Source organism: Watersipora subatra, chromosome 8 (genome assembly GCF_963576615.1).
Source record: "Watersipora subatra chromosome 8, tzWatSuba1.1, whole genome shotgun sequence".
Lineage (NCBI taxonomy): Eukaryota > Metazoa > Bryozoa > Gymnolaemata > Cheilostomatida > Watersiporidae > Watersipora > Watersipora subatra.
Window position 1 is genome coordinate 26,516,621 of NC_088715.1, and position 27,510 is coordinate 26,544,130.

Genomic DNA, 27,510 nt, shown 5'->3' on the forward strand with positions numbered 1-27,510 from the left:
AATCGTCTATGCAAGAAATTGAACAAACAACTGTTTGGTGACCAACCGAACGCGCTACCAGAATGTGCCACAAAGAAAACATGTCAGAATATCTAACCTGTGAAACGAGCAAGACAAAAATTCATTTTCAAGTTTCGAATTTGATTGTGTCATAATTTATGAATGCTCGTCCCTGGGTGGGCTTGAACCACCAACCTTTCGGTTAACAGCCAAATGCACTAACCGATTGCGCCACAGAGACAACATAACAGGCTTTTTAATCTGTGAAACGAGCGTGACACCTAATCATTCGCTGGTTTTTAATACTGTGCGATTTAAAATTAAAAACAATCGTCTATGGCATAAATTGAACTAACAACTGTTCGGTTACCAAAGGAACATGGTACAAGAATGTGCCACGAAGATAACATGTAAAAATATCTAACTTGTGAAATGAACAAGACAAAAAATTCATTTTCAAGTTTCGAAATTGATTGTGTCAAAGTTTATAAGTGCTCATCTTTGGGTGGGCTTGAACCACCAACCTTTCGGTTAACAGCCGAACGCGCTAACCGATTGCACCAGAGAGACAATATAACAGGTTTTTTAATCTGTGAAACGAGCATGACACCTAATCATTTGCTGGTTTTTAAAATTGTGTGTATTAAAATTAATAACAATCGTCTATGCGAGAAATTGAACAAACAACTGTTTGGTGACCAACCGAACGCGCTACCAGAATGTGCCACTAAGAAAACATGTCAAAATATCAAACCTGTGAAACGAGCAAAACAAAAATTCATTTTTAAAATTCGAATTTGATTGTGTCAAAATTTATAAAAGCTCGTCCCTGGGTGGGCTTGAACCACCAACCTTTCGGTTAACAGCCGAACGCGCTAACCGATTGCACCACAGAGACAACATAACAGGTTTTTTAATCAGTGAAACGAACATGACACCTAATCATTTGCTGGTTTTTAAAATTGTGTGTATTAAAATTAATAACAATCGTCTATGCGAGAAATTGAACAAACAACTGTTTGGTGACCAACCGAACGCGCTACCAGAATGTGCCACAAAGAAAACATGTCAGAATATCTAACCTGTGAAACGAGCAAGACAAAAATTCTTTTTCAAGTTTCGAATTTGATTGTGTCATAATTTATGAATGCTCGTCCCTGGGTGGGCTTAAACCACCAACCTTTCGGTTAACAGCCGAACGCGCTAACCGATTGCACCACAGAGACAACATAACAGGTTTTTTAATCTGTGAAACCGAGCATGGCACCTAATCATTTGCTGGTTTTAAATAATGTGTGTAATGAAATTAAAAACAATCATCTATGGCAGAAATTGAACTATCAACTCTTTGGTTACTAAACGATTGTGCTGCCAGAATGTGCCACAAAGAAAACATGTCTAAATATCTAACTTTTGAAACGAGCTAGACAAAAGTTACTTTTCAAGTTTCGAATTTGATTGTGTCAAAATTTATAAATGCTCGTCCTTGGGTGGGCTTGAACCACCAACCTTTCGGTTAACAGCCGAACGCGCTAACCGATTGCACCACAGAGACAACATATCAAGCTTTTTAATCTGTGAAACGAGCATGACAGCTAATCATTTGTTGACTTTTGATACTGCGCATATTAAAATTAAAAACAATCGTCTATGGCAGAAATTGAACTAACAACTGTTTTGTTACGAATGGAACGTGCTACCAGAATGTGCCACAAAGATAATGTGTCAGAATATCTAACCTGTGAAACGAGCAAGACAAAAATTCATTTTTAAGTTTCGAAATTGATTGTGTCAAAATTTATAAGGGCTCGTCCCTGAGTAGGCTCGAACCACCAACCTTTCGGATAACAGCCAAACGCGCTAACCGATCGCACCACAAAGACAACATAACAGGCTTTTTAATCTGTGAAACGAGCATGACACCTAACCGTTTGCTAGTTTTTAATACTGCGCGTATTAAACTTAAAAAACCATCGTCTTTGACAGAAATTGAACTACAAACTGTTCGGTTACCAAAGGAACTTGCTACAAGATTATGCCACAAAGAAAACATGTCAGAATATCTAACCTGTGAAACGAGCAAGACAAAAATTCATTTTCAAGTTTCGAATTTGATTGTGCCAAAATTTATAAATGCTCGTCCCTGGGTGGGCTTGAACCACCAACCTTTCGGTTAACAGCCGAACGCACTAACCGATTGCACCACAGAGACAACATGACAGGTTCTTTAATCTGTGAAACGAGCATGACACCTAAATATTTGCTGGTTTTTAATACTGCGCTTACTAAAATTAAAAACAATCATCTATGGCAAAAATTGAAATACCAACTGTTTGGTTACCAAACGAACGCGCTGCCAGAATGTGCCACAAAGAAAACATGTCAAAATATCTAACTTGTGAAACGAGCAAGACAAAAATTCATTTTCAAGTTTCGAATTTGATTGTGTCAAAATTTATAAGTGCTCATCCCTGGGTGGGCTTGAACCACCAACCTTTCGGTTAACAGCCGAACGTGCTAACCGATTGCACCACAGAGACAACATAACAGGCTTTTTAATCTGTGAAACGAAGATGACAACTACTTATTTGCTGGTTTTTAATACTGTGCTTACCAAAATTAAAAACAATCATCTATGACAGAAATTGAACTACCAACTGTTTGGTTACCAAACGAACGCGCTGCCAGAATGTGCCACAAAGAAAACATGTCAAAATATCTAACTTGTGAAACGAGCAAGACAAAAATTCATTTTCAAGTTTCGAATTTGATTGTGTCAAAATTTATAAATGCTCGTCCTTGGGTGGGCTTGAACCACCAACCTTTCGGTTAACAGCCGAACGCGCGAACCGATTGCGCCACAGAGACAACATGACAGGTTTTTTATTCTGTGAAACGAGCATGACACCTAATCATTTGCTGGTTTTTAAAATTGTGTGTATTAAAATTAAAAACAACCGTCTATGCGAGAAATTGAACCAACTACTGTTTGGTGACCAACCGAACGCGCTACAAGATTGTGCCACAAAGAAAACATGTCAGAATATCTAACCTGTGAAACGAGCAAGACAAAAATTCATTTTCAAGTTTTGAATTTGATTGTGTCAAAATTTATAAATGCTCGTCCCTGGGTTGGCTTGAACCACCAACCTTTCGGTTAACAGCCGAACGCGCTAACCGATTGCGCCACAGAGACAACATAACAGGTTTTTTAATCTGTGAAACGAGCATGGCACCTAATCATTTGCTGGTTTTTAAAATTGTGTGTATTAAAATTAAAAACAACCGTCTATGCGAGAAATTGAACTAACAACTGTTTGGTGAACAACCAAACGTGCTACCAGAATGTGCCACAAGGAAAACATGTCAGAATATCTAACCTGTGAAACGAGCAAGACAAAAATTCATTTTCAAGTTTCGAATTTGATTGTGTCCAAATTTATAAATGCTCGTCCTTGGGTGGGCTTGAACCACCAACCTTTCGGTTAACAGCCAAACGCGCTAACCGATTGCGCCACAGAGACAACATGACAGGTTTTTTAATCTGTGAAACGAGCATGACACCTAAATATTTGCTGGTTTTTAATACTGCGCTTGCTAAAATTAAAAACAATCATCTTTGGCAAAAATTGAACTATCAACTGGTTGGTTACCAAACAAACGTGCTGCCAGAATGTGTCACAAAAAAACATGTCAAAATATCAAACCTGTGAAACGAGCAAGACAAAAATTCATTTTCAAGTTTCGAATTTGATTGTGTCAAAATTTATGAATGCTCGTCCCTGGGTGGGCTTGAACCATCAACTTTTCGGTTAACAGCCAAATGCGGTAACCGATTGCACCACAGAGACAACATAACAGGCTTTTTAATCTGTGAAACGAAGATGACAACTACTTATTTGCTGGTTTTTAATACTGTGCTTACCAAAATTAAAAACAATCATCTACGGCAGAAATTGAACTACCACTTGTTTGGTTACCAAACGAACGCGCTGCCAAAATGTGCCACAAAAAAACATGTCAAAATATCAAACCTGTGAAACGAGCAAAACAAAAATTCATTTTCAAGTTTCGAATTTGATTGTGTTAAAATTTATGAATGCTCGTCCCTGGGTGGGCTTGAACCATCAACTTTTCGGTTAACAGCCAAATGCGGTAACCGATTGCACCACAGAGACAACATATCAAGCTTTTTAATCTGTGAAACGTGCGTGACAGCTAATCATTTGTTGACTTTTGATACTGCGCATATTAAAATTAAAAACAATCGTCTATGGCAGAAATTGAACTAACAACTGTTTTGTTACGAATGGAACGTGCTACCAGAATGTGCCACAAAGATAATGTGTCAGAATATCTAGCCTGTGAAACGAGCAAGACAAAAATTCATTTTTAAGTTTCGAAATTGATTGTGTCAAAATTTATAAGGGCTCGTCCCTGAGTAGGCTCGAACCACCAACCTTTCGGATAACAGCCAAACGCGCTAACCGATCGCACCACAAAGACAACATAACAGGCTTTTTAATCTGTGAAACGAGCATGACACCTAACCGTTTGCTAGTTTTTAATACTGCGCGTATTAAACTTAAAAAACCATCGTCTTTGACAGAAATTGAACTACAAACTGTTCGGTTACCAAAGGAACTTGCTACAAGATTATGCCACAAAGAAAACATGTCAGAATATCTAACCTGTGAAACGAGCAAGACAAAAATTCATTTTCAAGTTTCGAATTTGATTGTGCCAAAATTTATAAATGCTCGTCCCTGGGTGGGCTTGAACCACCAACCTTTCGGTTAACAGCCGAACGCACTAACCGATTGCACCACAGAGACAACATAACAGGTTTTTTAATCTGTGAAACGAGCATGACACCTAAATATTTCCTGGTTTTTAATACTGCGCTTACTAAAATTAAAAACAATCATCTATGGCAAAAATTGAAATACCAACTGTTTGGTTACCAAACGAACGCGCTGCCAGAATGTGCCACAAAGAAAACATGTCAAAATATCTAACTTGTGAAACGAGCAAGACAAAAATTCATTTTCAAGTTTCGAATTTGATTGTGTCAAAATTTATAAGTGCTCATCCCTGGGTGGGCTTGAACCACCAACCTTTCGGTTAACAGCCGAACGTGCTAACCGATTGCACCACAGAGACAACATAACAGGCTTTTTAATCTGTGAAACGAAGATGACAACTACTTATTTGCTGGTTTTTAATACTGTGCTTACCAAAATTAAAAACAATCATCTATGACAGAAATTGAACTACCAACTGTTTGGTTACCAAACGAACGCGCTGCCAGAATGTGCCACAAAGAAAACATGTCAAAATTTCTAACTTGTGAAACGAGCAAGACAAAAATTCATTTTCAAGTTTCGAATTTGATTGTGTCAAAATTTATAAATGCTCGTCCTTGGGTGGGCTTGAACCACCAACCTTTCGGTTAACAGCCGAACGCGCGAACCGATTGCGCCACAGAGACAACATGACAGGTTTTTTAATCTGTGAAACGAGCATGACACCTAATCATTTGCTGGTTTTTAAAATTGTGTGTATTAAAATTAAAAACAACCGTCTATGCGAGAAATTGAACCAACTACTGTTTGGTGACCAACCGAACGCGCTACAAGATTGTGCCACAAAGAAAACATGTCAGAATATCTAACCTGTGAAACGAGCAAGACAAAAATTCATTTTCAAGTTTTGAATTTGATTGTGTCAAAATTTATAAATGCTCGTCCCTGGGTTGGCTTGAACCACCAACCTTTCGGTTAACAGCCGAACGCGCTAACCGATTGCGCCACAGAGACAACATAACAGGTTTTTTAATCTGTGAAACGAGCATGGCACCTAATCATTTGCTGGTTTTTAAAATTGTGTGTATTAAAATTAAAAACAACCGTCTATGCGAGAAATTGAACTAACAACTGTTTGGTGAACAACCAAACGTGCTACCAGAATGTGCCACAAAGAAAACATGTCAGAATATCTAACCTGTGAAACGAGCAAGACAAAAATTCATTTTCAAGTTTCGAATTTGATTGTGTCCAAATTTATAAATGCTCGTCCTTGGGTGGGCTTGAACCACCAACCTTTCGGTTAACAGCCAAACGCGCTAACCGATTGCGCCACAGAGACAACATGACAGGTTTTTTAATCTGTGAAACGAGCATGACACCTAAATATTTGCTGGTTTTTAATACTGCGCTTACTAAAATTAAAAACAATCATCTTTGGCAAAAATTGAACTATCAACTGGTTGGTTACCAAACAAACGTGCTGCAAGAATGTGTCACAAAAAAACATGTCAAAATATCAAACCTGTGAAACGAGCAAGACAAAAATTCATTTTCAAGTTTCGAATTTGATTGTGTCAAAATTTATGAATGCTGGTCCCTGGGTGGGCTTGAACCATCAACTTTTCGGTTAACAGCCAAATGCGGTAACCGATTGCACCACAGAGACAACATAACAGGCTTTTTAATCTGTGAAACGAAGATGACAACTACTTATTTGCTGGTTTTTAATACTGTGCTTACCAAAATTAAAAACAATCATCTACGGCAGAAATTGAACTACCACTTGTTTGGTTACCAAACGAACGCGCTGCCAAAATGTGCCACAAAAAAACATGTCAAAATATCAAACCTGTGAAACGAGCAAGACAAAAATTCATTTTCAAGTTTCGAATTTGATTGTGTTAAAATTTATGAATGCTCGTCCCTGGGTGGGCTTGAACCATCAACTTTTCGGTTAACAGCCAAATGCGGTAACCGATTGCACCACAGAGACAACATAACAGGCTTTTTAATCTGTGAAACGAAGATGACAACTACTTATTTGCTGGTTTTTAATACTGTGCTTACCAAAATTAAAAACAATCATCTACGGCAGAAATTGAACTACCACTTGTTTGGTTACCAAACGAACGCGCTGCCAAAATGTGCCACAAAGAAAACATGTCAAAATATCTAACTTGTGAAATGAGCAAGACAAAAATTCATTTTCAAGTTTCGAATTTGATTGTGTCAAAATTTATAAGTGCTCGTCCCTGGGTGGGCTTGAACCACCAACCTTTCGGTTAACAGCCGAACGCGCTAACCAATTGCACCACAGAGACAACATAACAGGCTTTTTAATCTGTGAAAAGAGCATGACACCTAATCATTTGCTGGTTTTTAATACTGCGCGTATTAAAATTAAAAACCATCGTCTTTGACAGAAAGTGAACTACAAACTGTTCGGTTACCAAAGGAACATGCTACAAGATTATGCCTCAAAGAAAACATGTCAGAATATCTAACCTGTGAAATGAGCAGGACAAAAATTCATTTTCAAGTTTTGAATTGGATTGTGTCAAAATTTATAAATGCTCGTCCCTGGGTGGGCTTGAACCACCAACCTTTCGGTTAACAGCCGAACGCACTAACCGATTGCGCCACAGAGACAACATAACAGGTTTTTTAATCTGTGAAACGAAGATGACAACTACTTATTTGCTGGTTTTTAATACTGTGCTTACCAAAATTAAAAACAATACTCTATAGAGGAAATTGAACTACCAACTGTTTGGTTACCAAACGAACGCGCTGCCAGAATGTGCCACAAAGAAAACATGTCAAAATATCTAAATTGTGAAACGAGCAAGACAAAAATTCATTTTCAAGTTTCGAATTTGATTGTGTCAAAATTTATAAGTGCTCGTCCCTGGGTGGGCTTGAACCACCAACCTTTCGGTTAACAGCCGAACGCGCTAACGGATTGCACCACAGAGACAACATAACAGGTTTTTTAATCTGTGAAACGAGCATGACACCTAATCATTTGCTGGTTTTTAATACTGTGCGATTTAAAATTACAAACAATGGTCTATGGCAGAAATTGAACTAACAACTGTTCGGTTACCAAAGGAACATGCTACAAGAATGTGCCACAAAGAAAACATGTCAAAATATCTAACTTGTGAAACGAGCAAGACAAAAATTCACTTTCAAGTTTCGAATTTGATTGTGTCAAAATTTATAAGTGCTCGTCCCAGGGTAGTCTTGAACCACCAACCTTTCAATTAACAGCCGAACGCACTAACCGATTGCACCGCAGAGACAACATAACAGGCTTTTTAATCTGTGAAACGAGCATGACACCTAATCGTTTGCTAGTTTTTAATACTGCGCGTATTAAAATTAAAAACCATCGTCTTTGGCAGAAATTGAACTACAAACTGTTCGGTTACCAAAGGAACTTGCTACAAGATTATGCCACAAAGAAAACATGTCAGAATATCTAACCTGTGAAACGAGCAAGACAAAAATTCATTTTCAAGTTTCGAATTTGATTGTGTCAAAATTTATAAATGCTCGTCCCTGGGTGGGCTTGAACCACCAACCTTTCAGTTAACAGCCGAACGTGCTAACCGATTGCACCACAGAGACAACATAACAGGATTTTTAATCTGTGAAACGAGCATGACACCTAATCATTTGCTGGTTTTTAAAATTGTGTGTATCAAAATTAAAAACACCCGTCTATGCGAGAAATTGAACCAACTACTGTTTGGTGACCAACCGAACGTGCTACAAGATTGTGCCACAAAGAAAACATGTCAGAATATCTAACCTGTGAAACGAGCAAGACAAAAATTCATTTTCAAGTTTTGAATTTGATTGTGTCAAAATTTATAAATGCTCGTCCCTGGGTGGGCTTGAACCACCAACCTTTCGGTTAACAGCCGAACGCGCTAACCGATTGCGCCACAGAGACAACATAACAGGTTTTTTAATCTGTGAAACGAGCATGGCACCTAATCATTTGCTGGTTTTTAAAATTGTGTGTATTAAAATTAAAAACAACCGTCTATGCGAGAAATTGAACCAACAACTGTTTGGTGACCAACCGAACGTGCTACCAGAATGTGCCACAAAGAAAACATGTCAGAATATCTAACCTGTGAAACGAGCAAGACAAAAATTCATTTTCAAGTTTCGAATTTGATTGTGTCCAAATTTATAAATGCTCGTCCTTGGGTGGGCTTGAACCACCAACCTTTCGGTTAACAGCCAAACGCGCTAACCGATTGCGCCACAGAGACAACATGACAGGTTTTTTAATCTGTGAAACGAGCATGACACCTAAATATTTGCTGGTTTTTAATACTGCGCTTACTAAAATTAAAAACAATCATCTTTGGCAAAAATTGAACTATCAACTGGTTGGTTACCAAACAAACGTGCTGCCAGAATGTGTCACAAAAAAACATGTCAAAATATCAAACCTGTGAAACGAGCAAGACAAAAATTCATTTTCAAGTTTCGAATTTGAATGTGTCAAAATTTATGAATGCTCGTCCCTGGGTGGGCTTGAACCATCAACTTTTCGGTTAACAGCCAAATGCGGTAACCGATTGCACCACAGAGACAACATAACAGGCTTTTTAATCTGTGAAACGAAGATGACAACTACTTATTTGCTGGTTTTTAATACTGTGCTTACCAAAATTAAAAACAATCATCTACGGCAGAAATTGAACTACCACTTGTTTGGTTACCAAACGAACGCGCTGCCAAAATGTGCCACAAAAAAACATGTCAAAATATCAAACCTGTGAAACGAGCAAGACAAAAATTCATTTTCAAGTTTCGAATTTGATTGTGTTAAAATTTATGAATGCTCGTCCCTGGGTGGGCTTGAACCATCAACTTTTCGGTTAACAGCCAAATGCGGTAACCGATTGCACCACAGAGACAACATAACAGGCTTTTTAATCTGTGAAACGAAGATGACAACTACTTATTTGCTGGTTTTTAATACTGTGCTTACCAAAATTAAAAACAATCATCTACGGCAGAAATTGAACTACCACTTGTTTGGTTACCAAACGAACGCGCTGCCAAAATGTGCCACAAAGAAAACATGTCAAAATATCTAACTTGTGAAACGAGCAAGACAAAAATTCATTTTCAAGTTTCGAATTTGATTGTGTCAAAATTTATAAGTGCTCGTCCCTGGGTGGGCTTGAACCACCAACCTTTCGGTTAACAGCCGAACGCGCTAACCAATTGCACCACAGAGACAAGATAACAGGCTTTTTAATCTGTGAAAAGAGCATGACACCTAATCATTTGCTGGTTTTTAATACTGCGCGTATTAAAATTAAAAACCATCGTCTTTGACAGAAATTGAACTACAAACTGTTCGGTTACCAAAGGAACATGCTACAAGATTATGCCTCAAAGAAAACATGTCAGAATATCTAACCTGTGAAATGAGCAGGACAAAAATTCATTTTCAAGTTTTGAATTGGATTGTGTCAAAATTTATAAATGCTCGTCCCTGGGTGGGCTTGAACCACCAACCTTTCGGTTAACAGCCGAACGCACTAACCGATTGCGCCACAGAGACAACATAACAGGTTTTTTAATCTGTGAAACGAAGATGACAACTACTTATTTGCTGGTTTTTAATACTGTGCTTACCAAAATTAAAAACAATACTCTATAGAGGAAATTGAACTACCAACTGTTTGGTTACCAAACGAACGCGCTGCCAGAATGTGCCACAAAGAAAACATGTCAAAATATCTAAATTGTGAAACGAGCAAGACAAAAATTCATTTTCAAGTTTCGAATTTGATTGTGTCAAAATTTATAAGTGCTCGTCCCTGGGTGGGCTTGAACCACCAACCTTTCGGTTAACAGCCGAACGCGCTAACGGATTGCACCACAGAGACAACATAACAGGTTTTTTAATCTGTGAAACGAGCATGACACCTAATCATTTGCTGGTTTTTAATACTGTGCGATTTAAAATTACAAACAATGGTCTATGGCAGAAATTGAACTAACAACTGTTCGGTTACCAAAGGAACATGCTACAAGAATGTGCCACAAAGAAAACATGTCAAAATATCTAACTTGTGAAACGAGCAAGACAAAAATTCACTTTCAAGTTTCGAATTTGATTGTGTCAAAATTTATAAGTGCTCGTCCCAGGGTAGTCTTGAACCACCAACCTTTCAATTAACAGCCGAACGCACTAACCGATTGCACCGCAGAGACAACATAACAGGCTTTTTAATCTGTGAAACGAGCATGACACCTAATCGTTTGCTAGTTTTTAATACTGCGCGTATTAAAATTAAAAACCATCGTCTTTGGCAGAAATTGAACTACAAACTGTTCGGTTACCAAAGGAACTTGCTACAAGATTATGCCACAAAGAAAACATGTCAGAATATCTAACCTGTGAAACGAGCAAGACAAAAATTCATTTTCAAGTTTCGAATTTGATTGTGTCAAAATTTATAAATGCTCGTCCCTGGGTGGGCTTGAACCACCAACCTTTCAGTTAACAGCCGAACGTGCTAACCGATTGCACCACAGAGACAACATAACAGGATTTTTAATCTGTGAAACGAGCATGACACCTAATCATTTGCTGGTTTTTAAAATTGTGTGTATCAAAATTAAAAACACCCGTCTATGCGAGAAATTGAACCAACTACTGTTTGGTGACCAACCGAACGTGCTACAAGATTGTGCCACAAAGAAAACATGTCAGAATATCTAACCTGTGAAACGAGCAAGACAAAAATTCATTTTCAAGTTTCGAATTTGATTGTGTCCAAATTTATAAATGCTCGTCCTTGGGTGGGCTTGAACCACCAACCTTTCGGTTAACAGCCAAACGCGCTAACCGATTGCGCCACAGAGACAACATGACAGGTTTTTTAATCTGTGAAACGAGCATGACACCTAAATATTTGCTGGTTTTTAATACTGCGCTTACTAAAATTAAAAACAATCATCTTTGGCAAAAATTGAACTATCAACTGGTTGGTTACCAAACAAACGTGCTGCCAGAATGTGTCACAAAAAAACATGTCAAAATATCAAACCTGTGAAACGAGCAAGACAAAAATTCATTTTCAAGTTTCGAATTTGAATGTGTCAAAATTTATGAATGCTCGTCCCTGGGTGGGCTTGAACCATCAACTTTTCGGTTAACAGCCAAATGCGGTAACCGATTGCACCACAGAGACAACATAACAGGCTTTTTAATCTGTGAAACGAAGATGACAACTACTTATTTGCTGGTTTTTAATACTGTGCTTACCAAAATTAAAAACAATCATCTACGGCAGAAATTGAACTACCACTTGTTTGGTTACCAAACGAACGCGCTGCCAAAATGTGCCACAAAAAAACATGTCAAAATATCAAACCTGTGAAACGAGCAAGACAAAAATTCATTTTCAAGTTTCGAATTTGATTGTGTTAAAATTTATGAATGCTCGTCCCTGGGTGGGCTTGAACCATCAACTTTTCGGTTAACAGCCAAATGCGGTAACCGATTGCACCACAGAGACAACATAACAGGCTTTTTAATCTGTGAAACGAAGATGACAACTACTTATTTGCTGGTTTTTAATACTGTGCTTACCAAAATTAAAAACAATCATCTACGGCAGAAATTGAACTACCACTTGTTTGGTTACCAAACGAACGCGCTGCCAAAATGTGCCACAAAGAAAACATGTCAAAATATCTAACTTGTGAAACGAGCAAGACAAAAATTCATTTTCAAGTTTCGAATTTGATTGTGTCAAAATTTATAAGTGCTCGTCCCTGGGTGGGCTTGAACCACCAACCTTTCGGTTAACAGCCGAACGCGCTAACCAATTGCACCACAGAGACAACATAACAGGCTTTTTAATCTGTGAAAAGAGCATGACACCTAATCATTTGCTGGTTTTTAATACTGCGCGTATTAAAATTAAAAACCATCGTCTTTGACAGAAATTGAACTACAAACTGTTCGGTTACCAAAGGAACATGCTACAAGATTATGCCTCAAAGAAAACATGTCAGAATATCTAACCTGTGAAATGAGCAGGACAAAAATTCATTTTCAAGTTTTGAATTGGATTGTGTCAAAATTTATAAATGCTCGTCCCTGGGTGGGCTTGAACCACCAACCTTTCGGTTAACAGCCGAACGCACTAACCGATTGCGCCACAGAGACAACATAACAGGTTTTTTAATCTGTGAAACGAAGATGACAACTACTTATTTGCTGGTTTTTAATACTGTGCTTACCAAAATTAAAAACAATACTCTATAGAGGAAATTGAACTACCAACTGTTTGGTTACCAAACGAACGCGCTGCCAGAATGTGCCACAAAGAAAACATGTCAAAATATCTAAATTGTGAAACGAGCAAGACAAAAATTCATTTTCAAGTTTCGAATTTGATTGTGTCAAAATTTATAAGTGCTCGTCCCTGGGTGGGCTTGAACCACCAACCTTTCGGTTAACAGCCGAACGCGCTAACGGATTGCACCACAGAGACAACATAACAGGTTTTTTAATCTGTGAAACGAGCATGACACCTAATCATTTGCTGGTTTTTAATACTGTGCGATTTAAAATTACAAACAATGGTCTATGGCAGAAATTGAACTAACAACTGTTCGGTTACCAAAGGAACATGCTACAAGAATGTGCCACAAAGAAAACATGTCAAAATATCTAACTTGTGAAACGAGCAAGACAAAAATTCACTTTCAAGTTTCGAATTTGATTGTGTCAAAATTTATAAGTGCTCGTCCCAGGGTAGTCTTGAACCACCAACCTTTCAATTAACAGCCGAACGCACTAACCGATTGCACCGCAGAGACAACATAACAGGCTTTTTAATCTGTGAAACGAGCATGACACCTAATCGTTTGCTAGTTTTTAATACTGCGCGTATTAAAATTAAAAACCATCGTCTTTGGCAGAAATTGAACTACAAACTGTTCGGTTACCAAAGGAACTTGCTACAAGATTATGCCACAAAGAAAACATGTCAGAATATCTAACCTGTGAAACGAGCAAGACAAAAATTCATTTTCAAGTTTCGAATTTGATTGTGTCAAAATTTATAAGTGCTCGTCCCTGGGTGGGCTTGAACCACCAACCTTTCAGTTAACAGCCGAACGTGCTAACCGATTGCACCACAGAGACAACATAACAGGATTTTTAATCTGTGAAACGAGCATGACACCTAATCATTTGCTGGTTTTTAAAATTGTGTGTATCAAAATTAAAAACACCCGTCTATGCGAGAAATTGAACCAACTACTGTTTGGTGACCAACCGAACGTGCTACAAGATTGTGCCACAAAGAAAACATGTCAGAATATCTAACCTGTGAAACGAGCAAGACAAAAAATTCATTTTCAAGTTTTGAATTTGATTGTGTCAAAATTTATAAATGCTCGTCCCTGGGTGGGCTTGAACCACCAACCTTTCGGTTAACAGCCGAACGCGCTAACCGATTGCGCCACAGAGACAACATAACAGGTTTTTTAATCTGTGAAACGAGCATGGCACCTAATCATTTGCTGGTTTTTAAAATTGTGTGTATTAAAATTAAAAACAACCGTCTATGCGAGAAATTGAACCAACAACTGTTTGGTGACCAACCGAACGTGCTACCAGAATGTGCCACAAAGAAAACATGTCAGAATATCTAACCTGTGAAACGAGCAAGACAAAAATTCATTTTCAAGTTTCGAATTTGATTGTGTCAAAATTTATAAGTGCTCATCCCTGGGTGGGCTTGAACCACCAACCTTTCGGTTAACAGCCGAACGTGCTAACCGATTGCACCACAGAGACAACATAACAGGCTTTTTAATCTGTGAAACGAAGATGACAACTACTTATTTGCTGGTTTTTAATACTGTGCTTACCAAAATTAAAAACAATCATCTATGACAGAAATTGAACTACCAACTGTTTGGTTACCAAACGAACGCGCTGCCAGAATGTGCCACAAAGAAAACATGTCAAAATATCTAACTTGTGAAACGAGCAAGACAAAAATTCATTTTCAAGTTTCGAATTTGATTGTGTCAAAATTTATAAATGCTCGTCCTTGGGTGGGCTTGAACCACCAACCTTTCGGTTAACAGCCGAACGCGCGAACCGATTGCGCCACAGAGACAACATGACAGGTTTTTTAATCTGTGAAACGAGCATGACACCTAATCATTTGCTGGTTTTTAAAATTGTGTGTATTAAAATTAAAAACAACCGTCTATGCGAGAAATTGAACCAACTACTGTTTGGTGACCAACCGAACGCGCTACAAGATTGTGCCACAAAGAAAACATGTCAGAATATCTAACCTGTGAAACGAGCAAGACAAAAATTCATTTTCAAGTTTTGAATTTGATTGTGTCAAAATTTATAAATGCTCGTCCCTGGGTTGGCTTGAACCACCAACCTTTCGGTTAACAGCCGAACGCGCTAACCGATTGCGCCACAGAGACAACATAACAGGTTTTTTAATCTGTGAAACGAGCATGGCACCTAATCATTTGCTGGTTTTTAAAATTGTGTGTATTAAAATTAAAAACAACCGTCTATGCGAGAAATTGAACTAACAACTGTTTGGTGAACAACCAAACGTGCTACCAGAATGTGCCACAAAGAAAACATGTCAGAATATCTAACCTGTGAAACGAGCAAGACAAAAATTCATTTTCAAGTTTCGAATTTGATTGTGTCCAAATTTATAAATGCTCGTCCTTGGGTGGGCTTGAACCACCAACCTTTCGGTTAACAGCCAAACGCGCTAACCGATTGCGCCACAGAGACAACATGACAGGTTTTTTAATCTGTGAAACGAGCATGACACCTAAATATTTGCTGGTTTTTAATACTGTGCTTACTAAAATTAAAAACAATCATCTTTGGCAAAAATTGAACTATCAACTGGTTGGTTACCAAACAAACGTGCTGCCAGAATGTGTCACAAAAAAACATGTCAAAATATCAAACCTGTGAAACGAGCAAGACAAAAATTCATTTTCAAGTTTCGAATTTGATTGTGTCAAAATTTATGAATGCTCGTCCCTGGTTGGGCTTGAACCATCAACTTTTCGGTTAACAGCCAAATGCGGTAACCGATTGCACCACAGAGACAACATAACAGGCTTTTTAATCTGTGAAACGAAGATGACAACTACTTATTTGCTGGTTTTTAATACTGTGCTTACCAAAATTAAAAACAATCATCTACGGCAGAAATTGAACTACCACTTGTTTGGTTACCAAACGAACGCGCTGCCAAAATGTGCCACAAAAAAACATGTCAAAATATCAAACCTGTGAAACGAGCAAGACAAAAATTCATTTTCAAGTTTCGAATTTGATTGTGTTAAAATTTATGAATGCTCGTCCCTGGGTGGGCTTGAACCATCAACTTTTCGGTTAACAGCCAAATGCGGTAACCGATTGCACCACAGAGACAACATAACAGGCTTTTTAATCTGTGAAACGAAGATGACAACTACTTATTTGCTGGTTTTTAATACTGTGCTTACCAAAATTAAAAACAATCATCTACGGCAGAAATTGAACTACCACTTGTTTGGTTACCAAACGAACGCGCTGCCAAAATGTGCCACAAAGAAAACATGTCAAAATATCTAACTTGTGAAACGAGCAAGACAAAAATTCATTTTCAAGTTTCGAATTTGATTGTGTCAAAATTTATAAGTGCTCGTCCCTGGGTGGGCTTGAACCACCAACCTTTCGGTTAACAGCCGAACGCGCTAACCAATTGCACCACAGAGACAACATAACAGGCTTTTTAATCTGTGAAAAGAGCATGACACCTAATCATTTGCTGGTTTTTAATACTGCGCGTATTAAAATTAAAAACCATCGTCTTTGACAGAAATTGAACTACAAACTGTTCGGTTACCAAAGGAACATGCTACAAGATTATGCCTCAAAGAAAACATGTCAGAATATCTAACCTGTGAAATGAGCAGGACAAAAATTCATTTTCAAGTTTTGAATTGGATTGTGTCAAAATTTATAAATGCTCGTCCCTGGGTGGGCTTGAACCACCAACCTTTCGGTTAACAGCCGAACGCACTAACCGATTGCGCCACAGAGACAACATAACAGGTTTTTTAATCTGTGAAACGAAGATGACAACTACTTATTTGCTGGTTTTTAATACTGTGCTTACCAAAATTAAAAACAATACTCTATAGAGGAAATTGAACTACCAACTGTTTGGTTACCAAACGAACGCGCTGCCAGAATGTGCCACAAAGAAAACATGTCAAAATATCTAAATTGTGAAACGAGCAAGACAAAAATTCATTTTCAAGTTTCGAATTTGATTGTGTCAAAATTTATAAGTGCTCGTCCCTGGGTGGGCTTGAACCACCAACCTTTCGGTTAACAGCCGAACGCGCTAACGGATTGCACCACAGAGACAACATAACAGGTTTTTTAATCTGTGAAACGAGCATGACACCTAATCATTTGCTGGTTTTTAATACTGTGCGATTTAAAATTACAAACAATGGTCTATGGCAGAAATTGAACTAACAACTGTTCGGTTACCAAAGGAACATGCTACAAGAATGTGCCACAAAGAAAACATGTCAAAATATCTAACTTGTGAAACGAGCAAGACAAAAATTCACTTTCAAGTTTCGAATTTGATTGTGTCAAAATTTATAAGTGCTCGTCCCAGGGTAGTCTTGAACCACCAACCTTTCAATTAACAGCCGAACGCACTAACCGATTGCACCGCAGAGACAACATAACAGGCTTTTTAATCTGTGAAACGAGCATGACACCTAATCGTTTGCTAGTTTTTAATACTGCGCGTATTAAAATTAAAAACCATCGTCTTTGGCAGAAATTGAACTACAAACTGTTCGGTTACCAAAGGAACTTGCTACAAGATTATGCCACAAAGAAAACATGTCAGAATATCTAACCTGTGAAACGAGCAAGACAAAAATTCATTTTCAAGTTTCGAATTTGATTTTGTCAAAATTTATAAATGCTCGTCCCTGGGTGGGCTTGAACCACCAACCTTTCAGTTAACAGCCGAACGTGCTAACCGATTGCACCACAGAGACAACATAACAGGATTTTTAATCTGTGAAACGAGCATGACACCTAATCATTTGCTGGTTTTTAAAATTGTGTGTATCAAAATTAAAAACACCCGTCTATGCGAGAAATTGAACCAACTACTGTTTGGTGACCAACCGAACGTGCTACAAGATTGTGCCACAAAGAAAACATGTCAGAATATCTAACCTGTGAAACGAGCAAGACAAAAATTCATTTTCAAGTTTTGAATTTGATTGTGTCAAAATTTATAAATGCTCGTCCCTGGGTGGGCTTGAACCACCAACCTTTCGGTTAACAGCCGAACGCGCTAACCGATTGCGCCACAGAGACAACATAACAGGTTTTTTAATCTGTGAAACGAGCATGGCACCTAATCATTTGCTGGTTTTTAAAATTGTGTGTATTAAAATTAAAAACAACCGTCTATGCGAGAAATTGAACCAACAACTGTTTGGTGACCAACCGAACGTGCTACCAGAATGTGCCACAAAGAAAACATGTCAGAATATCTAACCTGTGAAACGAGCAAGACAAAAATTCATTTTCAAGTTTCGAATTTGATTGTGTCCAAATTTATAAATGCTCGTCCTTGGGTGGGCTTGAACCACCAACCTTTCGGTTAACAGCCAAACGCGCTAACCGATTGCGCCACAGAGACAACATGACAGGTTTTTTAATCTGTGAAACGAGCATGACACCTAAATATTTGCTGGTTTTTAATACTGCGCTTACTAAAATTAAAAACAATCATCTTTGGCAAAAATTGAACTATCAACTGGTTGGTTACCAAACAAACGTGCTGCCAGAATGTGTCACAAAAAAACATGTCAAAATATCAAACCTGTGAAACGAGCAAGACAAAAATTCATTTTCAAGTTTCGAATTTGAATGTGTCAAAATTTATGAATGCTCGTCCCTGGGTGGGCTTGAACCATCAACTTTTCGGTTAACAGCCAAATGCGGTAACCGATTGCACCACAGAGACAACATAACAGGCTTTTTAATCTGTGAAACGAAGATGACAACTACTTATTTGCTGGTTTTTAATACTGTGCTTACCAAAATTAAAAACAATCATCTACGGCAGAAATTGAACTACCACTTGTTTGGTTACCAAACGAACGCGCTGCCAAAATGTGCCACAAAAAAACATGTCAAAATATCAAACCTGTGAAACGAGCAAGACAAAAATTCATTTTCAAGTTTCGAATTTGATTGTGTTAAAATTTATGAATGCTCGTCCCTGGGTGGGCTTGAACCATCAACTTTTCGGTTAACAGCCAAATGCGGTAACCGATTGCACCACAGAGACAACATAACAGGCTTTTTAATCTGTGAAACGAAGATGACAACTACTTATTTGCTGGTTTTTAATACTGTGCTTACCAAAATTAAAAACAATCATCTACGGCAGAAATTGAACTACCACTTGTTTGGTTACCAAACGAACGCGCTGCCAAAATGTGCCACAAAGAAAACATGTCAAAATATCTAACTTGTGAAACGAGCAAGACAAAAATTCATTTTCAAGTTTCGAATTTGATTGTGTCAAAATTTATAAGTGCTCGTCCCTGGGTGGGCTTGAACCACCAACCTTTCGGTTAACAGCCGAACGCGCTAACCAATTGCACCACAGAGACAACATAACAGGCTTTTTAATCTGTGAAAAGAGCATGACACCTAATCATTTGCTGGTTTTTAATACTGCGCGTATTAAAATTAAAAACCATCGTCTTTGACAGAAATTGAACTACAAACTGTTCGGTTACCAAAGGAACATGCTACAAGATTATGCCTCAAAGAAAACATGTCAGAATATCTAACCTGTGAAATGAGCAGGACAAAAATTCATTTTCAAGTTTTGAATTGGATTGTGTCAAAATTTATAAATGCTCGTCCCTGGGTGGGCTTGAACCACCAACCTTTCGGTTAACAGCCGAACGCACTAACCGATTGCGCCACAGAGACAACATAACAGGTTTTTTAATCTGTGAAACGAAGATGACAACTACTTATTTGCTGGTTTTTAATACTGTGCTTACCAAAATTAAAAACAATACTCTATAGAGGAAATTGAACTACCAACTGTTTGGTTACCAAACGAACGCGCTGCCAGAATGTGCCACAAAGAAAACATGTCAAAATATCTAAATTGTGAAACGAGCAAGACAAAAATTCATTTTCAAGTTTCGAATTTGATTGTGTCAAAATTTATAAGTGCTCGTCCCTGGGTGGGCTTGAACCACCAACCTTTCGGTTAACAGCCGAACGCGCTAACGGATTGCACCACAGAGACAACATAACAGGTTTTTTAATCTGTGAAACGAGCATGACACCTAATCATTTGCTGGTTTTTAATACTGTGCGATTTAAAATTACAAACAATGGTCTATGGCAGAAATTGAACTAACAACTGTTCGGTTACCAAAGGAACATGCTACAAGAATGTGCCACAAAGAAAACATGTCAAAATATCTAACTTGTGAAACGAGCAAGACAAAAATTCACTTTCAAGTTTCGAATTTGATTGTGTCAAAATTTATAAGTGCTCGTCCCAGGGTAGTCTTGAACCACCAACCTTTCAATTAACAGCCGAACGCACTAACCGATTGCACCGCAGAGACAACATAACAGGCTTTTTAATCTGTGAAACGAGCATGACACCTAATCGTTTGCTAGTTTTTAATACTGCGCGTATTAAAATTAAAAACCATCGTCTTTGGCAGAAATTGAACTACAAACTGTTCGGTTACCAAAGGAACTTGCTACAAGATTATGCCACAAAGAAAACATGTCAGAATATCTAACCTGTGAAACGAGCAAGACAAAAATTCATTTTCAAGTTTCGAATTTGATTGTGTCAAAATTTATAAATGCTCGTCCCTGGGTGGGCTTGAACCACCAACCTTTCAGTTAACAGCCGAACGTGCTAACCGATTGCACCACAGAGACAACATAACAGGATTTTTAATCTGTGAAACGAGCATGACACCTAATCATTTGCTGGTTTTTAAAATTGTGTGTATCAAAATTAAAAACACCCGTCTATGCGAGAAATTGAACCAACTACTGTTTGGTGACCAACCGAACGTGCTACAAGATTGTGCCACAAAGAAAACATGTCAGAATATCTAACCTGTGAAACGAGCAAGACAAAAATTCATTTTCAAGTTTCGAATTTGATTGTGTCCAAATTTATAAATGCTCGTCCTTGGGTGGGCTTGAACCACCAACCTTTCGGTTAACAGCCAAACGCGCTAACCGATTGCGCCACAGAGACAACATGACAGGTTTTTTAATCTGTGAAACGAGCATGACACCTAAATATTTGCTGGTTTTTAATACTGCGCTTACTAAAATTAAAAACAATCATCTTTGGCAAAAATTGAACTATCAACTGGTTGGTTACCAAACAAACGTGCTGCCAGAATGTGTCACAAAAAAACATGTCAAAATATCAAACCTGTGAAACGAGCAAGACAAAAATTCATTTTCAAGTTTCGAATTTGAATGTGTCAAAATTTATGAATGCTCGTCCCTGGGTGGGCTTGAACCATCAACTTTTCGGTTAACAGCCAAATGCGGTAACCGATTGCACCACAGAGACAACATAACAGGCTTTTTAATCTGTGAAACGAAGATGACAACTACTTATTTGCTGGTTTTTAATACTGTGCTTACCAAAATTAAAAACAATCATCTACGGCAGAAATTGAACTACCACTTGTTTGGTTACCAAACGAACGCGCTGCCAAAATGTGCCACAAAAAAACATGTCAAAATATCAAACCTGTGAAACGAGCAAGACAAAAATTCATTTTCAAGTTTCGAATTTGATTGTGTTAAAATTTATGAATGCTCGTCCCTGGGTGGGCTTGAACCATCAACTTTTCGGTTAACAGCCAAATGCGGTAACCGATTGCACCACAGAGACAACATAACAGGCTTTTTAATCTGTGAAACGAAGATGACAACTACTTATTTGCTGGTTTTTAATACTGTGCTTACCAAAATTAAAAACAATCATCTACGGCAGAAATTGAACTACCACTTGTTTGGTTACCAAACGAACGCGCTGCCAAAATGTGCCACAAAGAAAACATGTCAAAATATCTAACTTGTGAAACGAGCAAGACAAAAATTCATTTTCAAGTTTCGAATTTGATTGTGTCAAAATTTATAAGTGCTCGTCCCTGGGTGGGCTTGAACCACCAACCTTTCGGTTAACAGCCGAACGCGCTAACCAATTGCACCACAGAGACAACATAACAGGCTTTTTAATCTGTGAAAAGAGCATGACACCTAATCATTTGCTGGTTTTTAATACTGCGCGTATTAAAATTAAAAACCATCGTCTTTGACAGAAATTGAACTACAAACTGTTCGGTTACCAAAGGAACATGCTACAAGATTATGCCTCAAAGAAAACATGTCAGAATATCTAACCTGTGAAATGAGCAGGACAAAAATTCATTTTCAAGTTTTGAATTGGATTGTGTCAAAATTTATAAATGCTCGTCCCTGGGTGGGCTTGAACCACCAACCTTTCGGTTAACAGCCGAACGCACTAACCGATTGCGCCACAGAGACAACATAACAGGTTTTTTAATCTGTGAAACGAAGATGACAACTACTTATTTGCTGGTTTTTAATACTGTGCTTACCAAAATTAAAAACAATACTCTATAGAGGAAATTGAACTACCAACTGTTTGGTTACCAAACGAACGCGCTGCCAGAATGTGCCACAAAGAAAACATGTCAAAATATCTAAATTGTGAAACGAGCAAGACAAAAATTCATTTTCAAGTTTCGAATTTGATTGTGTCAAAATTTATAAGTGCTCGTCCCTGGGTGGGCTTGAACCACCAACCTTTCGGTTAACAGCCGAACGCGCTAACGGATTGCACCACAGAGACAACATAACAGGTTTTTTAATCTGTGAAACGAGCATGACACCTAATCATTTGCTGGTTTTTAATACTGTGCGATTTAAAATTACAAACAATGGTCTATGGCAGAAATTGAACTAACAACTGTTCGGTTACCAAAGGAACATGCTACAAGAATGTGCCACAAAGAAAACATGTCAAAATATCTAACTTGTGAAACGAGCAAGACAAAAATTCACTTTCAAGTTTCGAATTTGATTGTGTCAAAATTTATAAGTGCTCGTCCCAGGGTAGTCTTGAACCACCAACCTTTCAATTAACAGCCGAACGCACTAACCGATTGCACCGCAGAGACAACATAACAGGCTTTTTAATCTGTGAAACGAGCATGACACCTAATCGTTTGCTAGTTTTTAATACTGCGCGTATTAAAATTAAAAACCATCGTCTTTGGCAGAAATTGAACTACAAACTGTTCGGTTACCAAAGGAACTTGCTACAAGATTATGCCACAAAGAAAACATGTCAGAATATCTAACCTGTGAAACGAGCAAGACAAAAATTCATTTTCAAGTTTCGAATTTGATTGTGTCAAAATTTATAAGTGCTCGTCCCTGGGTGGGCTTGAACCACCAACCTTTCAGTTAACAGCCGAACTTGCTAACCGATTGCACCACAGAGACAACATAACAGGATTTTTAATCTGTGAAACGAGCATGACACCTAATCATTTGCTGGTTTTTAAAATTGTGTGTATCAAAATTAAAAACACCCGTCTATGCGAGAAATTGAACCAACTACTGTTTGGTGACCAACCGAACGTGCTACAAGATTGTGCCACAAAGAAAACATGTCAGAATATCTAACCTGTGAAACGAGCAAGACAAAAAATTCATTTTCAAGTTTTGAATTTGATTGTGTCAAAATTTATAAATGCTCGTCCCTGGGTGGGCTTGAACCACCAACCTTTCGGTTAACAGCCGAACGCGCTAACCGATTGCGCCACAGAGACAACATAACAGGTTTTTTAATCTGTGAAACGAGCATGGCACCTAATCATTTGCTGGTTTTTAAAATTGTGTGTATTAAAATTAAAAACAACCGTCTATGCGAGAAATTGAACCAACAACTGTTTGGTGACCAACCGAACGTGCTACCAGAATGTGCCACAAAGAAAACATGTCAGAATATCTAACCTGTGAAACGAGCAAGACAAAAATTCATTTTCAAGTTTCGAATTTGATTGTGTCAAAATTTATAAGTGCTCATCCCTGGGTGGGCTTGAACCACCAACCTTTCGGTTAACAGCCGAACGTGCTAACCGATTGCACCACAGAGACAACATAACAGGCTTTTTAATCTGTGAAACGAAGATGACAACTACTTATTTGCTGGTTTTTAATACTGTGCTTACCAAAATTAAAAACAATCATCTATGACAGAAATTGAACTACCAACTGTTTGGTTACCAAACGAACGCGCTGCCAGAATGTGCCACAAAGAAAACATGTCAAAATATCTAACTTGTGAAACGAGCAAGACAAAAATTCATTTTCAAGTTTCGAATTTGATTGTGTCAAAATTTATAAATGCTCGTCCTTGGGTGGGCTTGAACCACCAACCTTTCGGTTAACAGCCGAACGCGCGAACCGATTGCGCCACAGAGACAACATGACAGGTTTTTTAATCTGTGAAACGAGCATGACACCTATTCATTTGCTGGTTTTTAAAATTGTGTGTATTAAAATTAAAAACAACCGTCTATGCGAGAAATTGAACCAACTACTGTTTGGTGACCAACCGAACGCGCTACAAGATTGTGCCACAAAGAAAACATGTCAGAATATCTAACCTGTGAAACGAGCAAGACAAAAATTCATTTTCAAGTTTTGAATTTGATTGTGTCAAAATTTATAAATGCTCGTCCCTGGGTTGGCTTGAACCACCAACCTTTCGGTTAACAGCCGAACGCGCTAACCGATTGCGCCACAGAGACAACATAACAGGTTTTTTAATCTGTGAAACGAGCATGGCACCTAATCATTTGCTGGTTTTTAAAATTGTGTGTATTAAAATTAAAAACAACCGTCTATGCGAGAAATTGAACTAACAACTGTTTGGTGAACAACCAAACGTGCTACCAGAATGTGCCACAAAGAAAACATGTCAGAATATCTAACCTGTGAAACGAGCAAGACAAAAATTCATTTTCAAGTTTCGAATTTGATTGTGTCCAAATTTATAAATGCTCGTCCTTGGGTGGGCTTGAACCACCAACCTTTCGGTTAACAGCCAAACGCGCTAACCGATTGCGCCACAGAGACAACATGACAGGTTTTTTAATCTGTGAAACGAGCATGACACCTAAATATTTGCTGGTTTTTAATACTGTGCTTACTAAAATTAAAAACAATCATCTTTGGCAAAAATTGAACTATCAACTGGTTGGTTACCAAACAAACGTGCTGCCAGAATGTGTCACAAAAAAACATGTCAAAATATCAAACCTGTGAAACGAGCAAGACAAAAATTCATTTTCAAGTTTCGAATTTGATTGTGTCAAAATTTATGAATGCTCGTCCCTGGTTGGGCTTGAACCATCAACTTTTCGGTTAACAGCCAAATGCGGTAACCGATTGCACCACAGAGACAACATAACAGGCTTTTTAATCTGTGAAACGAAGATGACAACTACTTATTTGCTGGTTTTTAATACTGTGCTTACCAAAATTAAAAACAATCATCTACGGCAGAAATTGAACTACCACTTGTTTGGTTACCAAACGAACGCGCTGCCAAAATGTGCCACAAAAAAACATGTCAAAATATCAAACCTGTGAAACGAGCAAGACAAAAATTCATTTTCAAGTTTCGAATTTGATTGTGTTAAAATTTATGAATGCTCGTCCCTGGGTGGGCTTGAACCATCAACTTTTCGGTTAACAGCCAAATGCGGTAACCGATTGCACCACAGAGACAACATAACAGGCTTTTTAATCTGTGAAACGAAGATGACAACTACTTATTTGCTGGTTTTTAATACTGTGCTTACCAAAATTAAAAACAATCATCTACGGCAGAAATTGAACTACCACTTGTTTGGTTACCAAACGAACGCGCTGCCAAAATGTGCCACAAAGAAAACATGTCAAAATATCTAACTTGTGAAACGAGCAAGACAAAAATTCATTTTCAAGTTTCGAATTTGATTGTGTCAAAATTTATAAGTGCTCGTCCCTGGGTGGGCTTGAACCACCAACCTTTCGGTTAACAGCCGAACGCGCTAACCAATTGCACCACAGAGACAACATAACAGGCTTTTTAATCTGTGAAAAGAGCATGACACCTAATCATTTGCTGGTTTTTAATACTGCGCGTATTAAAATTAAAAACCATCGTCTTTGACAGAAATTGAACTACAAACTGTTCGGTTACCAAAGGAACATGCTACAAGATTATGCCTCAAAGAAAACATGTCAGAATATCTAACCTGTGAAATGAGCAGGACAAAAATTCATTTTCAAGTTTTGAATTGGATTGTGTCAAAATTTATAAATGCTCGTCCCTGGGTGGGCTTGAACCACCAACCTTTCGGTTAACAGCCGAACGCACTAACCGATTGCGCCACAGAGACAACATAACAGGTTTTTTAATCTGTGAAACGAAGATGACAACTACTTATTTGCTGGTTTTTAATACTGTGCTTACCAAAATTAAAAACAATACTCTATAGAGGAAATTGAACTACCAACTGTTTGGTTACCAAACGAACGCGCTGCCAGAATGTGCCACAAAGAAAACATGTCAAAATATCTAAATTGTGAAACGAGCAAGACAAAAATTCATTTTCAAGTTTCGAATTTGATTGTGTCAAAATTTATAAGTGCTCGTCCCTGGGTGGGCTTGAACCACCAACCTTTCGGTTAACAGCCGAACGCGCTAACGGATTGCACCACAGAGACAACATAACAGGTTTTTTAATCTGTGAAACGAGCATGACACCTAATCATTTGCTGGTTTTTAATACTGTGCGATTTAAAATTACAAACAATGGTCTATGGCAGAAATTGAACTAACAACTGTTCGGTTACCAAAGGAACATGCTACAAGAATGTGCCACAAAGAAAACATGTCAAAATATCTAACTTGTGAAACGAGCAAGACAAAAATTCACTTTCAAGTTTCGAATTTGATTGTGTCAAAATTTATAAGTGCTCGTCCCAGGGTAGTCTTGAACCACCAACCTTTCAATTAACAGCCGAACGCACTAACCGATTGCACCGCAGAGACAACATAACAGGCTTTTTAATCTGTGAAACGAGCATGACACCTAATCGTTTGCTAGTTTTTAATACTGCGCGTATTAAAATTAAAAACCATCGTCTTTGGCAGAAATTGAACTACAAACTGTTCGGTTACCAAAGGAACTTGCTACAAGATTATGCCACAAAGAAAACATGTCAGAATATCTAACCTGTGAAACGAGCAAGACAAAAATTCATTTTCAAGTTTCGAATTTGATTTTGTCAAAATTTATAAATGCTCGTCCCTGGGTGGGCTTGAACCACCAACCTTTCAGTTAACAGCCGAACGTGCTAACCGATTGCACCACAGAGACAACATAACAGGATTTTTAATCTGTGAAACGAGCATGACACCTAATCATTTGCTGG

General features: G+C 38.0%; 11 non-coding genes across 11 annotated transcripts; all 11 read right to left on the reverse strand.

Annotated features, from left to right (window-relative positions):
• Window positions 1-7,055: 7,055 nt before the first annotated feature.
• Trnan-guu (transfer RNA asparagine (anticodon GUU)) lies at window positions 7,056-7,129 on the reverse strand. Its single transcript has one exon. It is a non-coding gene; the product is annotated as a tRNA-Asn (tRNA).
• Window positions 7,130-8,695: 1,566 nt separating this feature from the next.
• Trnan-guu (transfer RNA asparagine (anticodon GUU)) lies at window positions 8,696-8,769 on the reverse strand. The gene has a single exon. It is a non-coding gene; the product is annotated as a tRNA-Asn (tRNA).
• Window positions 8,770-10,005: 1,236 nt separating this feature from the next.
• Trnan-guu (transfer RNA asparagine (anticodon GUU)) lies at window positions 10,006-10,079 on the reverse strand. The gene has a single exon. It is a non-coding gene; the product is annotated as a tRNA-Asn (tRNA).
• A 2,548-nt stretch (window positions 10,080-12,627) lies between these two features.
• Window positions 12,628-12,701, reverse strand: Trnan-guu (transfer RNA asparagine (anticodon GUU)). Its single transcript has one exon. It is a non-coding gene; the product is annotated as a tRNA-Asn (tRNA).
• A 1,567-nt stretch (window positions 12,702-14,268) lies between these two features.
• Trnan-guu (transfer RNA asparagine (anticodon GUU)) lies at window positions 14,269-14,342 on the reverse strand. The gene has a single exon. It is a non-coding gene; the product is annotated as a tRNA-Asn (tRNA).
• Window positions 14,343-16,562: 2,220 nt separating this feature from the next.
• Window positions 16,563-16,636, reverse strand: Trnan-guu (transfer RNA asparagine (anticodon GUU)). The gene has a single exon. It is a non-coding gene; the product is annotated as a tRNA-Asn (tRNA).
• A 1,566-nt stretch (window positions 16,637-18,202) lies between these two features.
• On the reverse strand, window positions 18,203-18,276 carry Trnan-guu (transfer RNA asparagine (anticodon GUU)). The gene has a single exon. It is a non-coding gene; the product is annotated as a tRNA-Asn (tRNA).
• A 1,236-nt stretch (window positions 18,277-19,512) lies between these two features.
• Trnan-guu (transfer RNA asparagine (anticodon GUU)) lies at window positions 19,513-19,586 on the reverse strand. The gene has a single exon. It is a non-coding gene; the product is annotated as a tRNA-Asn (tRNA).
• Window positions 19,587-22,134: 2,548 nt separating this feature from the next.
• On the reverse strand, window positions 22,135-22,208 carry Trnan-guu (transfer RNA asparagine (anticodon GUU)). Its single transcript has one exon. It is a non-coding gene; the product is annotated as a tRNA-Asn (tRNA).
• A 1,567-nt stretch (window positions 22,209-23,775) lies between these two features.
• Trnan-guu (transfer RNA asparagine (anticodon GUU)) lies at window positions 23,776-23,849 on the reverse strand. The gene has a single exon. It is a non-coding gene; the product is annotated as a tRNA-Asn (tRNA).
• A 2,220-nt stretch (window positions 23,850-26,069) lies between these two features.
• Window positions 26,070-26,143, reverse strand: Trnan-guu (transfer RNA asparagine (anticodon GUU)). The gene has a single exon. It is a non-coding gene; the product is annotated as a tRNA-Asn (tRNA).
• Between the last annotated feature and the right edge of the window lie 1,367 nt (window positions 26,144-27,510).